General features: G+C 47.9%; 1 protein-coding gene and 1 pseudogene across 3 annotated transcripts in view; one reads left to right on the top strand and one right to left on the bottom strand.

Moving 5' to 3' along the window:
• Positions 1-26,662, bottom strand: part of PANK4 (pantothenate kinase 4 (inactive)) — a 243,774-nt gene that overhangs the window by 66,713 nt on the left and 150,399 nt on the right. The gene's annotated exons all lie outside the window — the stretch shown is intronic.
• Positions 11,226-11,344, top strand: LOC134968142 (5S ribosomal RNA; annotated as a pseudogene).

The raw sequence follows: 26,662 nt of genomic DNA on the forward strand, positions 1-26,662 counted from the left end.
TTCCAAGTGAGAAATTTCAACTCAACCTTTGTAAAGGTTCAAACCAATGTGACGTAAGGAACTGTAACACCACGTTAAGGTCCCATGGTGCCACTGGGGGCACAAAGGGAGGTTGGATGTGCAGCACTCCCTTTACAAAAGTCTGAACTTCTGGAAGTGAGGCCAATTCCTTTTGAAAGAAAATTGATAAGGCTGAAACCTGCACTTTAATGGAGCCTAACTTCAGGCCCGCATCCACAACTGCTTGCAAAAAGTGGAGAAAATGACCCAGCTGAAATTCTTCTGTAGTAGCCTTCTTGGATTCACACCAAGACACATATTTCCTCCAAATACGGTGATAATGCTTCGCCGTTATCTCCTTTCTAGCTTTAAGTAGAGTGGGGATGACTTCCCCGGGAATACCCTTTCTGGCTAGGATTTGGCGTTCAACCGCCATGCCGTCAAACGCAACCGCAGTAAATCCTGGAACACGCACGGCCCCTGCTGTAACAGGTCCTCTCTTAGAGGAAGAGGCCAGGGATCTCCTGTGAGCAATTCCTGAAGATCCGGATACCAGGCCCTCCATGGCCAATCTGGAACAACGAGTATCGCCTGAACCCTTGTTATTCTTATAATCCTTATCACCTTTGGAATGAGTGGAAGTGGAGGGAACACATAGACCGACTGAAACACCCACGGTGTCACCAGTGCGTCCACTGCTATTGCTTGAGGGTCCCTCGACCTGGAACAATATGTCTGAAGCTTCTTGTTGAGGCGAGACGCCATCATGTCTATTTGAGGAAGTCCCCAACGACTTGTCACTTCCCAGTTGTCCACTCCTGGAATGAAGACCGCTGACAGAACGCTTGCATGTTTTTCCGCCCAGCGAAGAATCTTGGCGGCCTCCGCCATCGCCGCTCTGCTTCTTGTTACGCCCTGGCGGTTTACGTGCGCCACGGCTATAATGTTGTCCGACTGAATCAGGACGGGCAGGTCGCGAAGATGTTCCGCTTGCCGAAGGCCATTGTAGATGGCCCTGAACTCCAGCACGTTTATGTGCAGACAAGCTTCCTGGCTTGACCATTTTCCCTGGAAATGTTGTCCCTGTGTGACTGCTCCCCAACCTCGGAGACTCGCGTCCGTGGTCACCAGAATCCAATCCTGGATCCCGAACCTGCGACCCTCTAGAAGGTGAGAACTCTGTAGCCACCACAGGAGAGAAACCCTGGCCCTGGGGGATAGGCTTATGTGCAGATGGGACCCGGACCACTTGTCCAGCAGGTCCCACTGAAAAGTTCTTGCATGGAATCTGCCGAACGGAAAGGCTTCGTAGGCCGCCACCATTTTCCCCAGCACTCGAGTGCAGTGATGAATCGACACTTCGGCGGTTTCAGAAGTTCCTTGACCATGTTCTGGAGTTCCTGAGCCTTTTCCAGCGGAAGAAAGATCCTCTGCCGTTCCGTGTCCAGAATCATGCCCAAAAACGACAGCAGAGTTGTCGGAATCAACTGCGACTTTGGTAAATTTAGGAGCCAGCCATGTTGTTGCAGGACCTTCAGGGGGAGCGCAACGCTTTTTAGTATCTGCTCCCTTGATCTCGCCTTTATCAGGAGATCATCCAAGTATAGGATAATTGTGACCCTTTGCTTGCGCAGGAGCACCACCATTACTTTGGGGAAAATCCTCGGGGCCGTGGAAAGACCAAACGGCAACGTCTGAAATTGGTAGTGACAATCCTGAACCGCGAACCTCAGGAACGCCTGATGAGGAGGATATATGGGGACATGTAGGTATGCATCCTTTATGTCGACTGACAACATAAAATCCCCCCCTTCCAGACTGGAGATCACAGCTCGGAGAGATTCCATCTTGAATTTGAATCTTTTAAAATACAGGTTGAGGGATTTTAAGTTCAGAATCGGTCTGACCGAGCCATCCGGCTTCGGGATCACGAACAGGGTTGAATAAAACCCTTTCCCCTGTTGTAACGGGGGAACCGTGACAATAATTTGCTGTTGACACAGCTTTTGTATTGCAGCACACACTACCTCTCTCTCTGGGTGAGAAACTGGTAAGGCCGATTTGAAAAATCGGTGTGGAGGCACGTCTTGGAACTCCAGTTTGTTCCCTTGGGTCACAATTTCCAGCACCCAAGGATCCAGGCCCGAGCGAACCCAGACTTAACCGAAGAGCTGAAGACGCGCCCCCACCGGTGCGGACTCTCGCAGAGGAGCCCCAGCGTCATGCGGTGGATTTGGCAGAAGCCGGGGAGGACTTCTGCTCCTGGGAGCTTGCCACAGCCGGCGATCTTTTTCCTCTTCCCTTACCTCTGGCCGCGAGGAAGGAAGATCCAATTCCTTTCCTGAATTTATGAGACCGAAAGGACTGCATCTGGTATTGAGGCGTTTTCTTTTGCTGTGGAGGGACAAAAGGCAAAAAAGAAGACTTACCTGCGGTAGCTGTAGAAACTAGGTCCGCGAGGCCTTCACCAAACAACACTTCACCTTTGAAGGGCAGAGCCTCCATAGCCTTTTTAGAGTCAGCATCACCATTCCATTGATGAGTCCACAACGCCCTCCTAGCCGAGACTGCCATGGCATTGGCCCTTGATCCCAAGAGGCCAATATCTCTCGCCGCTTCCCTGAGATATATCGCTGCATCCCTGATATGACCCAGCGGCAAGAGCACGTTATCCCTATCCAGGGTGTCTGTATCAGAAGACAAGATATCTGCCCAGCTGTCAATAGCGCTACTCACCCATGCCGCTGCCACGGCCGGCCTGAGCAGCGTACCGGTAGTAACAAATAGATTTTAAGGCAGTTTCCTGCTTACGATCCGCAGGATCCTTTAGGGCCGCCGTGTCTGGGGACGGTAGCGCCACCTTCTTGGACAAACGCGCCATAGCTTTGTCCACCGTGGGTGAGCATTCCCACCGTAACCTATCCTGCGAGGGAAAAGGATACGCCATAGCAATTCTCCTGGGAATCTGCAATCTCTTGTCAGAGGATTCCCAAGCTTTTTCAAAAAGAGCGTTCGGTTCATGAGAGGGAGGAAACATTACCTCAAGTTTCTTTCCCTTAAACATACAGACCCTTGTGTCAGGGACAGTGGGGTCCTCTGTGATATGTAACACATCTTTAATTGCCACAATCACGTACTTGGATGTAACTTGGCATCATCATATTCGACACTGGAGTCGGAATCCGTGACGGTATCTGTGTCTGCTATCTGGGTAAATGAACGTTTCTGCGACCCTGAGGGGGCCTGGGATTGTGACAAAACATCTCCCATTGATTGTATCCATGCTTGGTTCTGAGACACCAATTTGTCTAACCACTTATGCAATAAAGCCACACTTACATTTAAAACACTCCACATATCTACCCAATCAGCAGTCGGCGGTGCCGACGGAGTCACTCTCACATTCTGTTCAGCCTCCACACCAGCCTCCTCCTGGGAAGAGCCTTCAACCTCAGACATGCCGACACCCGCGTACTGACACCCGCAAACACACTGGGCTATAGGGGACAGACCCCCAGTAAGGTCCTTCATAGAGACAGAAAGGGAGTTTGCCAGCTCACACCCAGCGCCTCACCGGTCTGAAGGAATTAAATAACGCCCCAGACCTGTAAGCACTTTTATACCAAATAATCAACATCAAAATTTCGTGCCCCCCTCGTTTCGTGCACCTTGTTACTGGTGTACAGCAGTGAAGGGCCAGGAGCAGCGTCTCTGCAGCAAGCTGTGGAGAAAATGGCGCTGGTTAGAGCTGAAGGAGGAAGCCCCGCCCCCTACACGGCACGCTTTGTTCCCGCTTTTATTTATACTGGCGGGGGTCTTTATACATTGCCTATGCAATGTATACTGTCATGCCAGTCTCAAAGTGAGGATTTATTGCTGCCCAGGGCGCCCCCCTTGCGCCCTGCACCCATATAGTGCCGCTTGTGTAAGGGAGCAATGGCGCGCATCGCGACCGCTGCGCGGTACCTCAGGAAGATCTGAAGTCTTCTGCCGCCTTTGAAGTCTTCTTGCTTCTACTACTCACCCAGCTTCTCTCTTCAGGCTCTGTGAGGGGGACGGTGGCGCGGCTCCGGGAACGAGCAGCTAGGCGCACCAAGTGATCAGACCCTCTGGAGCTAATGGTGTCCAGTAGCCTAAGAAGCAGAGCCTTTGAACTCACAGAAGTAGGTCTGCTTCTCTCCCCTCAAGTCCCACGAAGCAGGGAGCCTGTTGCCAGCAGCCTCCCTGAAAATAATAAACGTAACAAAAGTATTTTTTAGAGAAACTCAGTAGAGCTCCCCTAGTGTGCATCCAGTCTCCTCTGGGCACAGAATCTAACTGAGGTCTGGAGGAGGGGCATAGAGGGAGGAGCCAGTTCACGCCCATTAAAGTCTTAAAGTGCCCATGTCTCCTGCGGATCCCGTCTATACCCCATGGTCCTTTTGGAGTTCCCAGCATCCTCTACGACGAAGGAGAAACCCTATTATGTCTCACAGAATGTCTGTCTTAACTAAGGAAGTCATTCAGATCTGATCGCTGGGCTGTGATTTTTGCTGTCCTGCGTTCAGATAGTCGCCACCTACAGGGGGAGTGTATAATCGCCGTGCAGTGTGCGATGCTATGTGTACGCTGAGCTGCTATAATTCTGTGTGTGCAGTCTCTGCGCAGCCCAGGACTTACTCTTCCAGTGCGATAGAAACAGGCTGACAGGGCTGGAGCTGACGTCAGACACCCTCCGTTAAAACACTTGGGCACGCCTGCATTTTCCCGGAAACTCCTAGTAAAGGGTCAGTTACCACCCACAAACGGCTTCCTCCTGTCAATCATCTTGCAAACGCCCATGCGCACAGATTTTTCGCACCATCCCGCCGCTGACTGGCGATACCCGTTGTTGTCAGACGCATGCACTGTTATGACCTGATCACCCGCTGAGCGAAAACGCACAGCAGCGATCAGATCTGAATGACCCCCTAAGACGAAAATAAGAATTTACTTACCGATAATTCTATTTCTCATAGTCCGTAGTGGATGCTGGGAACTCCGTAAGGACCATGGGGAATAGCGGCTCCGCAGGAGACTGGGCACAAAAGTAAAAGCTTTATGACTAGCTGGTGTGCACTGGCTCCTCCCCCTATGACCCTCCTCCAAGCCTCAGTTAGGATACTGTGCCCGGACGAGCGTACATAATAAGGAAGGATTTTGAATCCCGGGTAAGACTCATACCAGCCACACCAATCACAACGTACAACTTGTGATCTGAACCCAGTTAACAGTATGATAAACGTAGGAGCCTCTGAAAAGATGGCTCACAACAATAAACAACCCGATTTTTGTAACAATAACTATATACAAGTATTGCAGACAATCCGCACTTGGGATGGGCGCCCAGCATCCACTACGGACTATGAGAAATAGAATTATCGGTAAGTAAATTCTTATTTTCTCTGACGTCCTAGTGGATGCTGGGAACTCCGTAAGGACCATGGGGATTATACCAAAGCTCCCAAACGGGCGGGAGAGTGCGGATGACTCTGCAGCACCGAATGAGAGAACTCCAGGTCCTCCTCAGCCAGGGTATCGAATTTGTAAAATTTAGCAAACGTGTTTGCCCCTGACCAAGTAGCTGCTCGGCAAAGTTGTAAAGCCGAGACCCCTTGGGCAGCCGCCCAAGATGAGCCCACCTTCCTTGTGGAATGGGCTTTTACAGATTTTGGCTGTGGCAGGCCTGCCACAGAATGTGCAAGCTGAATCGTACTACAAATCCAACGAGCAATCGTCTGCTTAGAAGCAGGAGCACCCAGCTTGTTGGGTGCATACAGGATAAACAGCGAGTCAGATTTTCTGACTCCAGCCGTCCTGGAAACATATATTTTCAGGGCCCTGACTACGTCCAGCAACTTGGAGTCCTCCAAGTCCCTAGTAGCCGCAGGCACCACAATAGGCTGGTTCATGTGAAACGCTGAAACCACCTTAGGGAGAAATTGAGGGCGAGTCCTCAGTTCTGCCCTGTCTGAATGAAAAATTAGGTAAGGGCTTTTATATGATAAAGCCGCCAATTCTGAGACACGCCTGGCTGAAGCCAGGGCTAACAGCATGACCACTTTCCATGTGAGATATTTTAATTCCACAGTGGTGAGTGGTTCAAACCAATGTGACTTTAGGAGACTCAACACTACATTGAGATCCCAAGGTGCCACTGGAGGCACAAAAGGAGGCTGTATATGCAGTACCCCTTTGACAAACGTCTGAACTTCAGGCACTGAAGCCAGTTCTTTTTGGAAGAATATTGACAGGGCCGAAATTTGAACCTTAATGGATCCTAATTTTAGGCCCATAGATAGTCCTGTTTGCAGGAAATGCAGGAAACGACCCAGTTGAAATTCCTCTGTAGGGGCCTTCTTGGCCTCACACCACGCAACATATTTTCACCAAATGCGGTGATAATGTTTCGCGGTTACATCCTTCCTGGCCTTGATCAGGGTAGGGATGACTTCATCTGGAATGCCTTTTTCCTTCAGGATCCGGCGTTCAACCTCCATGCCGTCAAACGCAGCCGCGGTAAGTCTTGGAACAGACAAGGTCCCTGCTGGAGCAGGTCCTTTCTTAGAGGTAGAGGCCACGGGTCCTCCGTGAGCATCTCTTGAAGTTCCGGGTACCAAGTTCTCCTTGGCCAATCCAGAGCCACGAGTATAGTTCTTACTCCTCTCCTTCTTATGATTCTCAATACTTTGGGTATGAGAGGCAGAGGAGGGAACACATACACTGACTGGTACACCCACGGTGTTACCAGAGCGTCCACCGCTATCGCCTGAGGGTCCCTTGACCTGGCGCAATATCTGTCTAGTTTCTTGTTGAGACGAGACGCCATCATGTCCACCTTTGGTTTTTCCCCAACGGTTTACAATCACGTGGAAGACTTCTGGGTGAAGTCCCCACTCCCCCGGGTGGAGGTCGTGTCTGCTGAGGAAGTCTGCTTCCCAGTTGTCCACTCCCGGAATGAACACCGCTGACAGTGCTGTCACATAATTTTCCGCCCAGCGAAGAATTCTTGCAGCTTCTGCCATTGCCCTCCTGCTTCTTGTGCCGCCCTGTCTGTTTACGTGGGCGACTGCCGTGATGTTGTCCGATTGGATCAATACCGACTGACCCTGAAGCAGAGGCCTTGCTTGACTTAGGGCATTGTAAATTGCCCTTAGTTCCAGGATATTTATGTGAAGAGACGTTTCCATGCTTGACCACAAGCCCTGGAAATTTCTTCCCTGTGTGACTGCTCCCCAGCCTCTCAGGCTGGCATCCGTGGTCACCAGAATCCAGTCCTGAATGCCGAATCTGCGGCCCTCTAGAAGATGAGCACTCTGCAACCACCACAGGAGAGACACCCTTGTCCTTGGAGATAGGGTTATCCGCTTATGCATCTGAAAATGCGATCCGGACCATTTGTCCAGCAGATCCCACTGAAAAGTTCTTGCATGGAATCTTCCGAATGGAATCGCTTCGTAAGAAGCCACCATCTTTCCCAGGACCCTTGTGCATTGATGCACTGACACTTGTCCTGGTTTCAGGAGGTTCCTGACTAGCTCGGATAACTCCCTGGCCTTCTCCTCCGGGAGAAACACCTTTTTCTGGACTGTGTCCAGAATCATCCCTAGGAACAGTAGACGTGTTGTTGGAATCAGCTGCGATTTTGGAATATTTAGAATCCACCCGTGCTGACGTAGCACTACCTGAGATAGTGCTACTCCGACCTCTAACTGTTCCCTGGACCTTGCCCTTATCAGGAGATCGTCCAAGTAAGGGATAATTAAGACGCCTTTTCTTCGAAGAAGAATCATCATTTCGGCCATTACCTTGGTAAAGACCCGTGGTGCCGTGGACAATCCAAACGGCAGCGTCTGAAACTGATAATGACAGTTTTGTACCACAAACCTGAGGTACCCTTGGTGAGAAGGGTAGATTGGGACATGGAGATAAGCATCTTTGATGTCCAGAGACACCATATAGTCCCCTTCTTCCAGGTTCGCTATCACTGCTCTGAGTGACTCCATCTTGAATTTGAACCTTTTTATGTAAGTGTTCAATGATTTCAGATTTAAAATCGGTCTCACCGAGCCGTCCGGCTTCGGTACCACAAACAGCGTGGAGTAATACCCCTTTCCCTGTTGTAGGAGGGGTACCTTGATTATCACCTGCTGGGAATACAGCTTGTGAATAGCTTCCAATACTGCCTCCCTGTCGGAGGGAGACGTTGGTAGAGCAGACTTCAGGAACCGGCGAGGGGGAGACGTCTCGAATTCCAATTTGTACCCCTGTGATACTACCTGCAGGATCCAGGGGTCCACTTGCGAGTGAGCCCACTGCGCGTTGAAATTTTTGAGACGGGCCCCCACCGTGCCTGAGTCCGCTTGTAAAGCCCCAGCGTCATGCTGAAGACTTGGCAGAAGCGGGGGAGGGCTTCTGATCCTGGGAAGAGGCTGCCTGCTGCAGTCTTTTTCCCCTTCCTCTGCCCCGGGGCAGAAATGAGTGGCCTTTTGCCCGCTTGCCCTTATGGGGACGAAAGGACTGAGTTTGAAAAGATGGTGTCTTTTTCTGCTGAGAGGTGACCTGGGGTAAAAAGGTGGATTTCCCAGCCGTCGCCGTGGCCACCAGGTCCGATAGACCGACCCCAAATAACTCCTCCCCTTTATACGGCAAAACTTCCATATGCCGTTTGGAATCCGCATCACCTGACCACTGTCGTGTCCATAAACTTCTTCTGGCAGAAATGGACAGCGCACTTACTCTTGATGCCAGGGTGCAAATATCCCTCTGTGCATCTCGCATATATAGTAATGCATCCTTTAAATGCTCTATAGTCAATAATATACTGTCCCTATCCAGGGTATCAATATTTTCAGTCAGGGAATCCGACCAAGCCACTCCAGCGCTGCACATCCAGGCTGAGGCGATTGCTGGTCGTAGTATAACACCAGTATGTGTGTATATACCCTTTAGGATATTTTCCAGCTTTCTATCAGCTGGTTCCTTGAGGGCGGCCGTATCAGGAGACGGCAACGCCACTTGTTTTTAATTCATCTGATTCAGGAAAAACTATGGGTAGTTTTTTCACACCCCACATAATACCCCTTTTTGTGGTACTTGTAGTATCAGAAATGTTCAAAGCCTCCTTCATTGCCGTGATCATGTAACGTGTGGCCCTACTGGACATTACGTTTGTCTCGTCACCGTCGACGCTGGAGTCAGTATCCGTGTCTCGGTCTGTGTCGACCATCTGAGGTAACGGGCGCTTTAGAGCCCCTGACGGTGTTTGAGACGCCTGGACAGGCACTAACTGATTTGCCGGCTGTCTCATGTCGTCAACAGTTTTTTGCAAAGTGCTGACACTGTCACGTAATTCCTTCCATACGACCATCCAGTCAGGTGTCGACTCCCTAGGGGGTGACATCACTATTACAGGCAATTGCTCCGCCTCCACATCATTTTCCTCCTCATACATGTCGACACAATCGTACCGACACACAGCACACACACAGGGAATGCTCTGATAGAGGACAGGACCCCACGAGCCCTTTGGGGAGACAGAGGGAGAGTTTGCCAGCACACACCAGAGCGCTATATATATACAGGGATAACCTTATATAAGTGTTTCTCCCTTCTATAGCTGCTGTATTTGTATTATCTGCCAATTAGTGCCCCCCCTCTCTTGTTTTACCCTGATTCTGTAGCAGGACTGCAGGGGAGAGTCAGGGAGCCGTCCTTCCAGCGGAGCTGTGAGGGAAAATGGCGCTTGTGTGCTGAGGAGATAGGCTCCGCCCCCTTTTCGGCGGCCTTTTCTCCCGCTTTTTTTAGGAAAACTGGCAGGGGTTAAATGCATCCATATAGCCCAGGAGCTATATGTGATGCATTTCTTTAGCCATATAAGGTTTAAAACGTGTTTTATTGCGTCTCAGGGCGCTCCCCCCCAGCGCCCTGCACCCTCAGTGACCGGAGTGTGAAGTGTGCTGAGAGCAATGGCGCACAGCTGCAGTGCTGTGCGCTACCTTATTGAAGACAGGAACGTCTTCTGCCGCCGATTTTTCCGGACCTCTTCGCTCTTCTGGCTCTGTAAGGGGGCCGGCGGCGCGGCTCCGGGACCCATCCAAGCTGAGCCTGTGATCGTCCCTCTGGAGCTAATGTCCAGTAGCCAAGAAGCCCAATCCACTCTGCATGCAGGTGAGTTCGCTTCTTCTCCCCTTAGTCCCACGATGCAGTGAGCCTGTGGCAGCAGGTCTCACTGAAAATAAAAAACCTATTTAAACTTTTACTCTAAGCAGCTCAGGAGAGCTACCTAGCATGCACCCTTCTCGGCCGGGCACAAAAATCTAACTGAGGCTTGGAGGAGGGTCATAGGGGGAGGAGCCAGTGCACACCAGCTAGTCATAAAGCTTTTACTTTTGTGCCCAGTCTCCTGCGGAGCCGCTATTCCCCATGGTCCTTACGGAGTTCCCAGCATCCACTAGGACGTCAGAGAAATGACGTAACACACAAAACAAAAACGACAGTGAACAAGCCACCTACTGGTAAAATGGCCGTCTGGACATAGTGGTGTGAGACTGTGCACTGTCTGATCCACACCAAGCTCCATTGGTATACTATATGCCCATTATGGGCCCTCATTTTATTACAAAGATTCTTTTGCTGCTCATTTGATCCATGCATGTTACACTGCATTCAGCTACTGCGCTTTCCGGGCACTATCATTTTTATTGTAACCCATGTGATTTAGGATTACTAAATGCATCACCTTTGAAATCAGCATTTCTTCTCTGGGTTATATATTTATAAACTTATTGCACATGTTGTTCAAGTTATAAATAGTTATGCGACACATTGAATCGTCAGTATATTTGATACCTGCCAACCCACATGTGAAACACACACTTCTGACTGTCTGAATATCTCTCTTGTGCCCTAACAGAATGTAGTGTTTCCATTTAACCTCTGTTTTTTTCAACAAGCAACCGTCCCCTGTCTCGCTCATCCACTGTCCTCTATATTAGCATATATGACAGTGGACAGCAGAAGTAGGGGTGCCTAAACCTATTCTTCTGTCACTAGACCACTATAGTACTCTCTCATCCATATGCCAGTTTACAAAGCTCTCTGCAATACGTTGGTAACAGAGGCACTGTGCAGAAACCTTTGGACAGCAGAAGTACTTTCTCGGATATTTACGTCAAACCACACTCTCTAATTTGTTCAAACCTGAGAAATACTGCCATATTTCACTAGCTACGCCCAATCTCGTCTGACCTTGGAAGCCAAGCAGTGACGGGCCTGATCAGTACTTGGATGGTAGACCTCCATGGAATATCAGGTGCAGTATTTATATCTTGAAAACAAAAAGCAGAAGTGGTGGAGAAACCTATGACTTATATCACTATCTTTCAAACCTTATCTCTCTTCTGACTAATCCGACACGAGGGTCCAACAGTTACTGAATACTCACCCCCTACTAGATATTAGAAGGATTAATAGATATTACATTACTATATCCTCTCCTTGTTGGAATTCATCTAGAGTTTTGTAATCCACACACTGTTATTTACCAGTGGTTTTTGGATTATAACTCTCCAGCAGCATGGAAAGCGACACATTAAGGTATAACCACTAGTGCTTACCTAAAGGAACTATTACTATCTGAGCACAACATCAATTGATTTTTCATTTTTATTTTCTGACTGAATTATAAGCACCTGTGCTCAGCAAATCTCAGATACAACCGAGATATTTTGTTTTTAAATATTTTCACCTGAGGTGCATCCTAGTTCACGGGATATCATAAAGAGCTAAGGACGGTGATCAAATAGGGAATATTGAGACCCGCATATAGTTTACACCTAGAAACCTTACTCTCTGATTGGTGAAGTTTTATGTCGCATTGAGTCTGTTTTGTGTGTTACATAATTTCGTTCTTTTAGTAAAACAAAAAAAGTTACCTTTTAATTAATCTATAATGTCCAAGTGTGCCTCAAATAGAGTCTTTCTTCTTTCCCCCCCTTTCTACTGACATTACTGACTCTGGGAGCACCACCAACATAAGTTATCAAGGTACCCATCCTAAGGTTCAATTTGCATATAGTTGGTCAATTTCAGAGAGACTCTAAAAGTGGAATATCTGTACCCACAGTCCTGTGCGAAGCCAAACCCCCTCCAGTACTGACCCCCCTAAGATGCCAGGGCCAGTCCAACCAGTAATGAATTTGCAGTGGATGACTAGGACATGCTCAGGAAATGGAGAAATGCCTGTGCGTTGGTAGCCACCCACTGCTACCTCCCCCCAAACTGTCATTACTCTTGCTTCGCGAACAAATCGTCACTGCGTCTACCATTGCTAATGTAAGTGGCAGATCTGAGATGCAGCAGTGGGTGGCTCTGTACACAAGACAGTGACTGAGTCATGCAATAGTGCCCACACACTGGACGATGTTGATGATGTGTCGTTCCGATTTGGCTCAAAACGATAAATCGTTCAAAAAAATTGTGTAATGTGTACCCAGCTCTAGGTCTGTTGCCATATGGCGCAAAAAGGCTAAATGTATGAGGACACATCTACATGCATGTAATCCATATTAAAAGCTGAGCTACAGTATTTATCATTATGATAGAAATTAGCTAAAATGAATGGTTCATTACCACTAGCTGAAGAAGAACACTGCACACAACACAAAGCTAGGATTAGAGTGAACCAGACTTTAATGTAGCACTAATGGGTGTATCTGCTATAGACTACTATCACCTTATCTGGTTTCTCTGGCTCTCCAGGAATGTGTGAAAAAATACACTTCAATAGCAACCAGGGAAATTAATTCATAATGATGCCTAGCTAGTCCTGTGACTTTATTTAAAGATACTACTCATGACAGGGCAGTGTGTAATACAAAGCATACGTAAAGACAGACAAGGTTGAAGAAAATATGTGAAGGAACAAAAGGATAGCAGGGTCACCTCTGTGGAAAGCTTACAATCTAGAGCAGGGGTGTCAAACTCAAATTCATCGGGGGCCACATCAGCAGTTTGGTCCCCATCAAAGGGCCGGTTGTATCTGTAGGTCTATGTGTCCACTCTTTATTATCATAAATTAATGTCACTGCATTCAATTATTACTGTTTTTTGTAATATGTGCCCAGCCATGTGCCCCCTTTTATAGTGCCCAGCCATGTGCCCCCTTTTATAGTGCCCAGCCATGTGCCCCCTTTTAAAGTGCCCAGCCATGTGCCCCCTTTTATAGTGCCCAGCCATGTGCCCCCTTTTATAGTGCCCAGCCATCTGCCCCCTTTTATAGTGCCCAGCCATGTGCCCCCTTTTATAGTGCCCAGCCATCTGCCCCCTTTTATAGTGCCCAGCCATCTGCCCCCTTTTATAGTGCCCAGCCATCTGCCCCCTTTTATAGTGCCCAGCCATCTGCCCCCTTTTATAGTGCCCAGCCATCTGCCCCCTTTTATAGTGCCCAGCCATCTGCCACCTTTTATAGTGCCCAGCCATCTGCCCCCTTTTATAGTGCCCAGCCATGTGCCCCCTTTTATAGTGCCCAGCCATCTGCCCCCTTTTATAGTGCCCAGCCATCTGCCCCCTTTTATAGTGCCCAGCCATCTGCCCCCTTTTATAGTGCCCAGCCATCTGCCCCCTTTTATAGTGCCCAGCCATCTGCCCCCTTTTATAGTGCCCAGCCATCTGCCCCCTTTTATAGTGCCCAGCCATCTGCCCCCTCCATTTACTTTACTTACCTTTTACTTCTTTCTTTCTTTTACTTCTTTCTTCTTGCTCCTCTCCGCGGCGTCCGCGCGCTCCTCTGATCCCTGGAGATGTCGGGCGGACGTCACGTGATGACGTCACGTCCGACACCCAGGGAGCAGTGCGGGGCAGGAAGAAGTCGGGCCAGGTCCCGGAAGGTAAGTAAATTATTTTATTTATTTTTTTTAACTTGAGCCATTTTTAAAATTAATTTACTCCGTGCAGGCACGGAGTAAATTCATTGAAAAAAAAAAAGGGGAGGCTGCAAGGCTGGCGGCGGCACCGCGGGCCATCAGACGAGGTCTGGCGGGCCGGATTTGGCCCGCGGGCCTTGTGTTTGACACCCCTGATCTAGAGGGAGAAAATAATGTTGAGACAAAAGGACTGAGTGGTGCTAGAAATTGGGATTGGGACATGTTTTACCTAGTTGTAGTAATAGTGATGGTGGTGGTAACAGTAGTGATAGTAGTAACAGTGGTAATAGTAGTATCAGCTAACTCAATGGGAGTGGGATAGGCAATGATAAAGAAGTCTATGTTGAAAGAGTGATTCAAAGTTTGAAGCCTGCGCACACCAAACCGGGGTAGGGGTGCACGACAACCAAATCGGGGGATGGGGTGCACACGGAATCTCACAGTACTGTTAGGAAGGAGTTGAAGCAGAGGTAGCAGCCGGAATCCTCCTTCAGACGGGGGTGGCTCAGAAAGCATGGGTCGAGGTGGACGGCATTCTCTCTCCGGTGGGGGGGCTCTGAGCTACACTGTGGCACGGCCAATAAGTCGCACTAAGCCGACATCAGTGTGGCACAACTTTCAGATGTGCCACTGTGCTGTGTGGGGAGAGTGCCAAGCGACGACAAATGTCTCTGTCGGGAGGGAAGAGTGACGGTGACAGATGGCATGGAAATTTTGACAGGTGGATCACCCGACAAATAAAGCCTTAGGAGAACACTGGTGATACTGAAAAACGAGGAGCGCCGTTTTGAACAGACTAAGCTTTAGAAAAGTTTGGGATTTTCATGTGGAGATAGACAACTAAAACAAGAGACCGTAGAGAAGGGGATAGGTCAGGGAAAGAGGTACAGATATGTCCTCATACATCTTTGCTGCAGTCAAGTCAAACAGACCCTCTTGGCCCGCCAGGTTGTGTAAGAATATTCTAGCTTTGGGCATCTTTTTTCTAGCAAAAAACACATTAGTCGCAATGCAATGCAACTAGGATAAATGGGGAGATTGTACGGGTTCATTTGATATATGACACTTGTATATCTGTGTGCGTCTGAGTCTCTGAATCTTTAAAAAGACACCCGACACTAGAAGATTCTCACACGACCTGGCATGCAAAGAGTGGCTGTTTGGTGTGACTGCAGAAAAGATGAATGAGGACACATCTGTACATCTAGCCTCAATATGCCATACAGCGTGAGAAGCTTGGCATCTCGCACTACATGGCATATTGAGGCTAGATGTAGGAGGACACATCTGTAGATTTATTATAAGCCTCTTAGAGGTGTTAGTGGAGGCCAAAAGGAGAAAATCGCAACCCTTGAAATAAGATGTAAAGTAAAATATAAAAGTAAAAAACAGTAAGCCATGATCTAAATCTTGTGGCATCAATGGTGAACAAGAAATAGGGTGGTAGTTAGAGAGAGTTGAGACCTATAGCTTAGGTGAGCACGTGTTTAAAAAGTGGAAACGAATGTGTTAGGGCGGTGGTTCTCAAACTGGTTTCCGCGGCACCCTTGAGTACCTCAAGGCCCTTGTAGGGGTGCCCTGGTTTGGTGGTCCAGGATCAATTCTAATTATTTATGGTAAATGTAAATGGGCAAAACCAGTGCTTGTAGTTTCCAATCATAAATATGTGGACAAACAGAGAATCCTGTCCCTCACCACATAACTGAACCTAAGTATGGCACAAGTTATTTAATTTATTTATTTTTTGCTGAATTTCTCCATAACAAACTTGCTCTTTGACAGGAGGAGACGAGTGTGCAGACCTCATCTTTAATAGATTGGGGAGGAGAGATGAGGCGTGACAGGTAGGATGTTGAAGGAAGATAGAATCACTTGTATGGCAACTTGGTGCTAAGGGTTGATTAACTGGGTGGAATTTTGAACAGTTACAAGTAGACTTGCTTATTTTTAGGACTAAATTTGACTGTTGCTAATGTCGGCCGTTGTGTTTATTCCTCTTTTTTTTTTTTTAATAACTATAGTGCGTGACTACGCACCATAACCCTGTATATGCTTATCCATTAGGTATTTATCTAGCCCATTCTTAAAAGTGTTGACAGAGTCCACCATTACTACTCTCTCATGCAGGGAATTCCAAACACGTATTGTCCTTACTGTGAGGAATCCTTTACATCTCTGTGTGCAAAATCTCCTCTCCTCTAACCTAAATGGATGTCCATGTGTCCTCTGTGTTGATCTTACCAAAAATAGGATTTTGGTACTTACCAGGTAAATCCTTTTCTTTGAATCCATAGGGGGCACTGGGGTACTCTTGGGGTATGGACGGCTTTAGCAGGACAAGGCACTGAATATTTAAATTTAGTAATTCTGCTCCCCTCCATACTCCCAGAATACCTCAGTGTTTTTTACTGAGCCGAACAGGAGTGATAGAGAGTATGAACAATGGAGAATTACATATAACATTATAACATAACGGACAACAATAAAGTTGACACATAACGTAACTGACAACTAAACAGTTGACACCATAACCGATAGAACTTGAAATTTTGAACAAATCGGTGAGAATGTGTTACCATAAGATCCACTGAACTTACCACAAACCAGGTAAAACTGCTCTGGGTGGGCGTCCAGTGCCCCCTATGGATTCAAAGAAAAGGATTTACCTGGTAGGTACCAAAATCCTATTTTCTTTTTCATCCACTAGGGGTCACTGGAGTACTCTTGGGACGTACCAAAGCTTCCCCCTTGGGCTAGATGCTGATGCCGCAAACGTATCAAACTTGTAAAAGCGCACAAACGTGTGCACTGATGACCATGTAGCCGCACGGCAAAGCTGCGTTGTAGAAGCCCCACGACCAGCTGTCCTAAACCAGTACATCCATTGAAGGGGGCATATGACATTTTATGATATCCAGATCACTTTGTGTCAGTTGACTTCCATCTCTGCTCCCCATTTGGTATGGCTGGTTGTCTATTTATGTTTTATTTGTATATTTTAATAAAAGAAGGGTTCTTTTGGCCCTAATTGGCTTCCCCTTTTTTTAATTGCATACCCCACCATATGAGTGATATTCATACTCAGTATACGGTGTCACAGAGGAAATAACCTACACGGAAAAGAAACCTTTATGTGCTTTCTATCTTCCATTTTCAAGTAAGCATACACGTAAGGATCCATTACCGTATCTTCACGGCATCACTTTGGGTGACCCTATAAGAAGGTGGACGTCATATTTCTCTTTTGGGACCATCTTCATCACCTAGTTCTCCCTTAACACAGTGGAAAGAACTTTTATGCTCATACAGGATTACACTATTGTATTTTTTGTTTCTTTTTCATGTACAATATGACATCGCTGTGAGGACCGTTTAAAACAAGGGGACATTTGGAGCGCAGAAAGTGAGACTGTATTTTTCAGTTACATATTGTCTTTGTAGGTTGGTGACCTATCTATACTGTCCACTGCTGCTCCAATTTGCAGCGCCTTAGGAATAATTTTTTTTGTACAATCACAGTTCAGGTTATAAATACGTGTCTAAAGATATTTATAACCTGTAACTAACCCCCTGTGAATATAGTCTATGCAATATTCCTTATAACCCCATGCAGCCTTGCCTATACTGCTGCTGCCATGGGCATTTACTCCCCCTTAACCCCCCTGCAGCTGCACTGCTCATTACAGACTTCTCCCCCCCTTTGAGCTCCGTGTAACGCGGTCTCTCCAGCGGACTGGAGCAAGTGCAGGGAGCCAATGCAGGGAGCCGGGGAGCGCGGCGTATAACGCCAGTGAGCTCTGGAAGGGCGGCCGGCGTGAGTGACAGACGGCCGCTCGGAGCGGCGGCTTCAGGAGCGTGCGGGCGATGAGTACCGTGAAGCGGCTGTGGCGGGCGGCTTAGTCTGCATACAGCGACGGTTGGAGCGGCTGGGGCAGGCGGCCTGTAATCAGCTGCGGGTGCGGGCAGTGGTGAAAAGGAAGCACGGACCCCACACAGCGGGGCGGCAGCGTGAGCTAACCGCTCTGTCCCCCCAGCATACCTGACGTCCTGTAGTGAGGGCTATGACGGGGCCTCTTCTGTAAGCTGGGTCCAGCTTTTCATGCAGGTCAGTGAGTGAGCTGCTGTTGGCTGTGAGGGTGCTCTTTGTGAGGACCGACAAGCCAGGAGCTGCTTCCGTGCAGCGTGCACTATCCCGGACCCAAGTTTCTTGATAAACTGGGAAGGGATGTGCTCAAGTTGAAAAAAATAAATAAAAATAAAAATCAAAGTATTAAATATCAAAGTAAGTGTGGAGGTTCCACACATGCGTGTCACTGCTGTGAGCACAGAAAAAAACACTGAGGTATTCTGGGAGTATGGAGGGAAGGAGAGTTACTAAATTTAAATATTCAGTGCCTTGTCTTGCTAAAGCCGTCCATATCCCAAGAGTACTCCAGTGACCCCTAGTGGATGAAAAAGAAAACGGATCCCCCGCAAGCTCTGTGTATTGTCCCCTTATATATTTGTAAATGTTGATCATGTTCCCTCTTAGTCTCCTCTTTTCCAGTGTAAACATGCGTAGCCTTGCAAGCCTTTCCTTGTATTCCAGCGTCTCCATCCCATTCATTAGTTTGGTCGCCCGCCTCTGGACCTTTTCTAGTTCCAGGATATCCTTTTTGTAGTATGGTGCACAAAATTGTGCACGGTATTCAAGATGTGGCCTCACTAGGGATTTATATAATGGGAGTATAACACTCATCCCTTGCATCAATTCCCCGCTTTATACATGCTAATACCTTGTTAGCCTTCTATGCTGCAATCCTACTTTGGTTACTGCTGCTTAGGTTGCGATCTATGTAAACACCTAATTCTTTTTCCATTACAGAATCCCCTAATTTTACCCCATTTAGTATGTAGGCGTTATTTTTGTTCTTGCTACCAAAGTGCATTGACTACACTTGTCTGTATTGAAGCTCGTTCTCCATTTTGCTGCCCATGCTTCCAGTTTAACAAAGTCGTTCTGAAGAGACTCAGCATCTCCCTCTGTATTTATAACCTTGCACAATTTGGTATCATCTGCAAAAATTGACACCATGCACTAAAGATCTACTGCTAGATCGTAATGAAAATGTTGAACAATAGTGGTCCAAGTACAGACCCCTGTGGCACACCACTTAGTACTTCAGTCCAATTTGAAAACGTTCCATTTACCACAACTCGCTGCTCCCTATTGTCTAACCAATTTCTGACCCAGGTGCATATTGTGCTCCGTAGTCCTTGTTCTTGTAACTTATAGATAAGTCTCATGTGCGGTACTGTGGCGAAAGCTTTAGCAAAGTCTAAAAAGATTCCATCCACCTCCTTACACTGATCAAGGTTCGCACCAACCGTTTCATAAAAGCCTAGTAAGTTTGTTTGTCATGATCTATCCTTCACAAATCCATGTTGGTTCCCATTAATAACCTTATTGGCTTCAATGAACTTCTGTACCTTCCAGTACTTTCCCCACTATAGATGCAAGACTGACTGGTCTATAATTACCCGGTTCAGAGTTACTTCCCTTTTTGAATATCGGCACTACAGCTTAGACAGGTGAGTAGTAAGTAGGAGAACGAAGAGAGAAAATTAGCAACTGTAAAAAGGTTCAATGTGAAAAATAAGTTGCATATTGGCTGAGAGCAATGCTGGCTAAACACTAGAACATCCTGGAACGTGACCAATTGCACAACCCAAAGAATGATATGACAGTCAGCCGTATACACTAAACGACATATTGCACGACCGCGTGATATATCGTTCAGTGGCCACATCAGGAGCATGCTGTCGTTAAAGATATCTTCTGATCTGCCTGCAGTCAGATGAGAAGATGTGATGAATGACACACTAGATCGCGCAATAGTGCATATACACTAGATGATGGGGACAAATTGTCATTCCAATTCAGCTCAAAGCGACAAATTGTCCAATATATAGTCTAGTGTGAACCCAGTTTAAGAGTAAAGCTGGGCATACACTATACAATAATCTGCCAGATCTGGCTGGTTGGAGTAAAAATTTGGTAATGGATGAGAGCAAATGACAATCAACCATTTGCTCCCAAACACTGGAAAATGGACAAAACCCGTCATTCAGAAAAAATAGGATTTTAATTACCTACCGGTAAATCCTTTTCTCATAGTCCGTAGAGGATACTGGGGTCCACAATAGTACCATGGGGTATAGACGGGTCCACTGGGAGCCTTGAGCACTTTAAGAAATCAATAGTGTGCGCTGGCTCCTCCCTCTATGCCCCTCCTACCAGACTCAGTCTAGAAACTGTGCCGGAGGAGACGGACAAACTTTGAGAGAAGGATTTAAAAAGACAGTGGTGAGATTCGAACCAGCACACACAAAACAAGAGGAAAGCCATACTAACCAAACTTGAACAGGAACAGCAACAGCTGAACCAACAACAATACTGAACCAAGTAACAGTGCAGGAAAACACGAAGCACTGGGCGGGTGCCCAGTATCCTCTACGGACTACGAGAAAAGGATTTACCGGTAGGTAATTAAAATCCTATTTTCTCTTACGTCCTAGAGGATACTGGGGTCCACATTAGTACCATGGGGATGTACCAAAGCTCCCAAACTGGGTGGGAGAGTGATGAGGTTCCTGTAGAGCAGATTTACCAAACTGAAGGTCCTCAGATGCCAAAGTATCGAACTTGTAGAACTTAGCAAATGTGTTCGAACCTGACCAAGTAGCAGCTCGGCAGAGACACACTGGGCAGCCACCCAGGAATAAACCACCGACCTTGAGTGAGCCTGTACAGATCTTCGAACCGGCAAGCCTGCCGTAGAAGCATGCTGGATAATAAGCCTGATCCAGCGAGCAAAAGACTGCTTTGAAGCAGGACACCCAATTTTATTGGGATCATAGAGAACAAACAGTGAGTCAGATTTTCTGTGACGAGCCGTCCGCTTCACATAGATCTTCAAAGCCCTCACAACATCCAAGGACTTGTAGTAGCAGAGGTGTCGCTAACCACCGGAACCACAATAGGTTGGTTGATATGAAACGCAGACACCACCTTAGGAAGAAATTGCTGTCGAGTTCTGTTCAGCCCTATCTTCATGAAAAATCAAATAGGGGCTCTTGTGAGACAATGCCCCCAGCTTCGACACGTCTTGCTGAAGCCAAGGCCGACAGTGTGACGGTCTTCCACATAAGAAACTTAACGTCAACGTCCTGTGAAGGCTCAAACCATTCAGACTGCAGTAACTGCAACACCACGTTGAGATCCCAAGGTGCCATAGGAGGCACAATGGGCAGTTGTATGTGCAGAACACCTTTCAAAAATATCTGAACCTCAGGGAGAGAAGCCAATTGTTTCTGGAAGAAAATGAATAAGTACGAAATCTGGACTGTTAAGGAGCCCAAACGTAGGCCCACATCCACACCTGACTGCAGAAAAAACAGAAAACGTCCCAGTTGAAATGACGACGCAGGAAAATTCCTGTTCTCACACCAAGAGACGTATTTTTTCCAAATACGGTGGTAATGTTTAGACGTCCCCCCTTCCTGGCTTGGATCAAGGCTGGAATAACCCTATCCAGGATCCCTTTCCGGGCTAGAATTTGACGCTCAACATCCATGCCGTCAAACGTAGCCGTGGTAAGTCTTGATAGATGAATAGCCCCTGTTGTCAAAGATCCTCATGAAGAGGTAGAGGCCACGGGTACTCTAGGAGCATCTCTAGTAGATCCGCGTACCAGGCCCTTCTTGGCCAGTCCGGAGTAATGAGAATTGCTTGAACCTTTTCCCTTTTTATTCTTTTGAGAATTTTTGGGATCAATGGAAGTGTTGGAAACACGTACACCATCTGGTAGACCCATGGAGTCACCAGAGCGTCCACCGCCACTGCTTGTGGGTCTCTCGACCTGGAACAATACCGCTTGAGCTTCTTGTTGAGACGAGAGCTCATCATGTTGATTTGTGGTATTCCCCACCTACATGTCAAGCACCCAAACTCCTCTGGGTGAAGGCCCCACTCTCCTGGGTGGAGGTCGTGTCTGCTGAGGAAGTCTGCTTCCCAGTATCTACTCCCGGAATGAAGATCGCAGCGTGTCTTTCTGCCCAGAGGAGAATCCTTGTCACCTCTGACATTGCTACTCTGCTCTTCGTTCCTCCCTGTCGGTTTATGTATGTTACCGACGTCACATTGTCCGACTGAACCTGAATGGCTTGATCTTGAAGATGTGATGCCTGTAGAAGGGCGTTGTATATGGCCCTTAGTTCCAGAATGTTGATTGGAAGGATGGTTTCCTGACCTGACTATTTTCCTTGGAACTGTTCCCCTTGGGTGACTGCTCCCCAACCGCTGAGGCTTGCGTCTGTGGTTAGCCGAATCCAATTGCGAATCCCGAAGCCCACCACAAAAACGAAATCCTGGCTTCTGGCGACAGACGGATCCTCTGGTGCATGTGAAGATCCGATGTGGACCATTTGTCCAACAGATCCAGCTGGAAGGGCCTTTCCGTACTGCAGTGCCTCGTAAAAAAGGCTACCATCTTCCATAGATGCACCGATATCCGGGTCGGTTTTAGAACGTCCCGCACCAATCGACTGGATTACCAATGCCTTTTCCAATGGAAGGAATACCTTCTGTGCCTCCGTATCCAGTATCATCCCCACAAACGGAAGCCTCCGTGTTGGTTCAGGTGAGATTATGGTAGGTTCAGAATCCACCCGTGATCCCAGAGTAGTCGAGTTGAGAGGGCAATGTTGTCCAACAACCGCTCCCTGGATGGTGCTTTTATCAGCAGATTGTCCAGGTACGGGATTATGTTCACTCCCTGTTTGCGGAAAAATTCCCCTTCCTCCAGACCTGAGATCGCCGCTCTGAGAGACTCAATCTTAAATTTGAAAATCCCTAAATACGGGTTCAGTGACTTGACATTTAAAATGGGCCTTACCGAACCGCCCGGTTTCGGTACTACAAACAGGTTGGAATAATAACCCTTGTTTTGCAATTAAAGTGGAACTGGAGCAATGACCTGAGTCTGTACCAGTTTTTTGAATTGCTGCCTGTAAAGTTATACTTGTTTCTTGAGAAGCTGGCAAGCCTGATTTGAAGAATCTGTGAGGTGGGTGTTCCTGAAACTCCAGTCTGTAGCCCTGGGCAATAAAATCTTTGACACAGGGATCCTGGCATGATGTTGCCCAGATGTGACTGAAATACCTTAAAAACGGACTCCCAACTGCCTGTCTTCCAGGCAGTGAGGTCCACCGTCATGCTGAAGGCTTTGAGGAACCTGCAGTTGCTGGTTTTCTGGGTTTACCTCTATTGCCTTTGAAGTCTGTAGAAGAACCATTGGATTTACTTTTAAATTTCGCCGTCCAAAAGGACTGCAGAGTGGGAGCAGAGTAGGTTTTCCTAACTGGGGGAGCTATGGAAGGAAGGTATGTAGACTTACCCGCTGTAGCCTTGGATATCCACGTATCCAGTTCATCTCCAAAAATGGCCTCTTCTGTGAATGGTAGGCTTTCCACGCCTTTCCTGGAATCCACATCCGCAGTCCACTGGCGTAGCCACAAGCCCCTGCATGCTGACACTGCCAAGGCAGTGGCGTGTGCGTTGAGCAAACCCATTTATTTTATGGCCTCCACCATAAAATTAGCCGAGTCCCGTATATGCTGTAGGAGTAAAACAATCTCCCCCCTGGATGAGGGATCTAACCCATCAGTTAGATTCCCTGACCATTTTGCAATGGCCCTAGTGATCCACGCACAAGCAATAGTGGGTCTCTAGGTCACCCCAGCAGCCGTGTACAGGGATTTGAGAGTGGTCTCAAATTTGCAATCAGCCGCGTCCTTTAAGGAGGCTGCCCCATGGACAGGTAAGACAATCTTACGTGACAAACGAGATACCGCTGCGTCAACAATCAGTGGATTTTCCCACTTTTTCCTATCATCCTGAGGAAACAGGAAGGATGTGAGTAGCCTTTTAGGGATCTGAAACTTCTCATCCGGATTAACCCAAATTTCCTCAAATAGGGAATTTAACTCCTTAGATGCAGGGAAAGTAGCAGAGGATTTCTTTTTTACATTAAAATAAGATTCCTCATTCACCTCCGCCACCTTGTCAGGAATGTGCAGGAATTCTCTAATAGCTTCTATCAGGGCCTCTATTACTTGTGACAGGGCCGCATTTCCCCTACTCGCGTCCACTTCACCCTCCTCAGCGTCTGATACGTCATTATCAGTGTCAGCCTGCAGGATTTGGGCCAGAGTACGCTTTTGTGGACAAATGGCAGGGGTCTGAGACACTGGAATGGGAACTGAATTTCTAGTCATCAGGTCATCCACAGACTGTTTTAAGTATTGCGTCTCTTTCTCATTATGTGATAACTTATTAGAAATATTTCAGATCATCCCTTTAAGGGAATCTAACCATGCGGGTTCGGACCCACTAGCCTAAGAATGTGTACTATCTTGGGTACACGGCAGTGATTCCCCCGGGGAGGACAGACACTCTGCTGTGCAGGAAACACACTCCCTTGACATGGCAATGTGAAGGGACACACACACACACACACACACACACACACACACACACACACAGAAGAGGTGAAAACACAATTAACCCACACAGAGCCCACAGGGAGACAGAGAGACAGAGAACAAGAGAGCAAGCCACACCACGCCCTTCTAGCTAAGTCAAACTCAGCTGAATCACAAACTAAGCTCCTTAGTATGGCTTAGTATCCCTCCCCTTACTAAGACCCCCTGGTACTGCTGAGGAGATGTGGAGTCTTTGTGGAGGACCTGCGCTTCCCTGTCAGTGTAAGCTGCAGAGGGAAAATGGCGCTGGTGAGTTGCTGGATCCGTTCATAGTGAAGCCCCGCCCGCGTAATGGCGCGCGGCTTCGCAGTTTTTTTATACTGGCTCAGGTGTCTGTAAGGCTTACAGTGGGTTAGAACCCCTGTAAGCTGTTTGCCAGTGTAGGGTACAGTGGAAAAAAGTTCAGATCGCCCCTCACAGAGGAACACGCACACAAATAGAATGATGTACTGAGCTTGGAGACGCAGCCTGCCTGTCGGCACTGCGCTCCATACCCTGATGCCACCATTTCAGTCAGTGACCCGCTAACCGGGACGCCGGCAACCTACTCACCACTCTTCTTACTTCTGGCTCTGTTAGGGGTGGCGGCTTGCTGCAGGACCGTACGCTGGCCGTGGTGGGGCTTGCGAATAGGTCCCTCAGGAGCTATGTCCTGTTAGCAGGGAACAGGACCATTAACCCTAAAGGAGGTTCCCCCACACCCCTTCCCCATCCAAATTCCACGAAGCAGGCAGTCTGGTGCCAACCAGACCTGCCTGAAAACAACAAACAGAAAATAAATGCAGAAAATTCTTCAGGAGCTTCCCTTAGCGTGACTGGCTTCTCGGGCACATTTTCTAAACAGAGTCTGGTAGGAGGGGCATAGAGGGAGGAGCCAGCCCACACTATTGATTTCTTAAAAGTGCCCAAGGCTCCTAGTGGACCAGTCTATACCCTATATTACTTCACAGAAAGGGTAGTGGATAAGTGGAATAGCCTCCCATCAGAGGTGGTAGAGGCTAAGACTGTAGGGCAATTTAAACATGCTTGGGACAGGCATATGAATATCCTTACAAAGAATTAAGGTTAAAAAAAGGGTTGAGATTGCCTAAAGGATAAAATAAAAAAGGGGCAGACTAGATGGGCCAAGTGGTTCTTATCTGCCGTCAAATTCTATGTTTCTATGTTTCTAATGCGGACCCCAGTATCCTCTAGGACGTAAGAGAAAGTGGTTAAATCACAGACTTGACCAATTTGCATGAATGACCATTTGCCATTGTTTTGGGAGCAAATGGTCGATTGTAATTTGCTCTCATCCACAGGGCCATAACTAGGTGTGTGCCAGCGGTGCCTGGCCAACAGCGCATATGCACTGTCGGCGCAGGACTGCCGGTAGAACCCGCATGGCCACTCCGCACTATTGTCTCCTAACCTAATAGGCAGCTCCACAATCACCACTGCTAGCTGCAGCGTTGCCCGCGGTGAGGTGTGCCTGGCTCCTTCTTACACCACTACCTACATTACACACCTAGACAGGCAAAACTGCAGCTGCCCTCCCACTGGCTCCGCCCCCTCCCAGCTCCCCCTCTCCAGCCGCAGCTCATCCTGTCAGTGTCTGCCTGAAGCCCCGCCCACTCATTCCCTCCACCCATGTATGTCTGCAGCAGACATTCCTTTAGAGAGACTGCTTGACTTGCACTCCTCTTCACCCCCCCCTACCCCCCTTCCGTCTTGTACTGAAGGGGGGGTGGGGGGGGTGAAGAATTGTGGAGAGGGACTTCTGGGGAACAGAAGCCAGCAACTGAGTGCACTGCAGATGGCACAAGCTATGTAAGCAGTGGAATAGTTGCTCATTTTCTGAGTAGGGGAAGGGGGATGCAATGTATACTCTCTCTCTTTCCCCCTCTACCTGGTGTAAAGTGTATAAGGAGTCATTTATGGCGTATTGTGTATAAGGAGCTCTACTGTGGTGCAGTGTAATGTGAGTAACGGACGCTACAGTGCGATGGAATGTGACTAACGGTCGCTATTGTGCGGTGTGGGTGTAATATGACTAACGGACCCTACTGTATAGTGGAATGTGAATTGGTACTATTCTGTGGTCACGCCCCTTTCCATGAAACCATACCCCTATATTTTTTGGTGTGAACTATCCC

The sequence above is a fragment of the Pseudophryne corroboree genome, chromosome 10, assembly GCF_028390025.1.
Source record: "Pseudophryne corroboree isolate aPseCor3 chromosome 10, aPseCor3.hap2, whole genome shotgun sequence".
Taxonomy (NCBI): Eukaryota; Metazoa; Chordata; class Amphibia; order Anura; family Myobatrachidae; genus Pseudophryne; species Pseudophryne corroboree.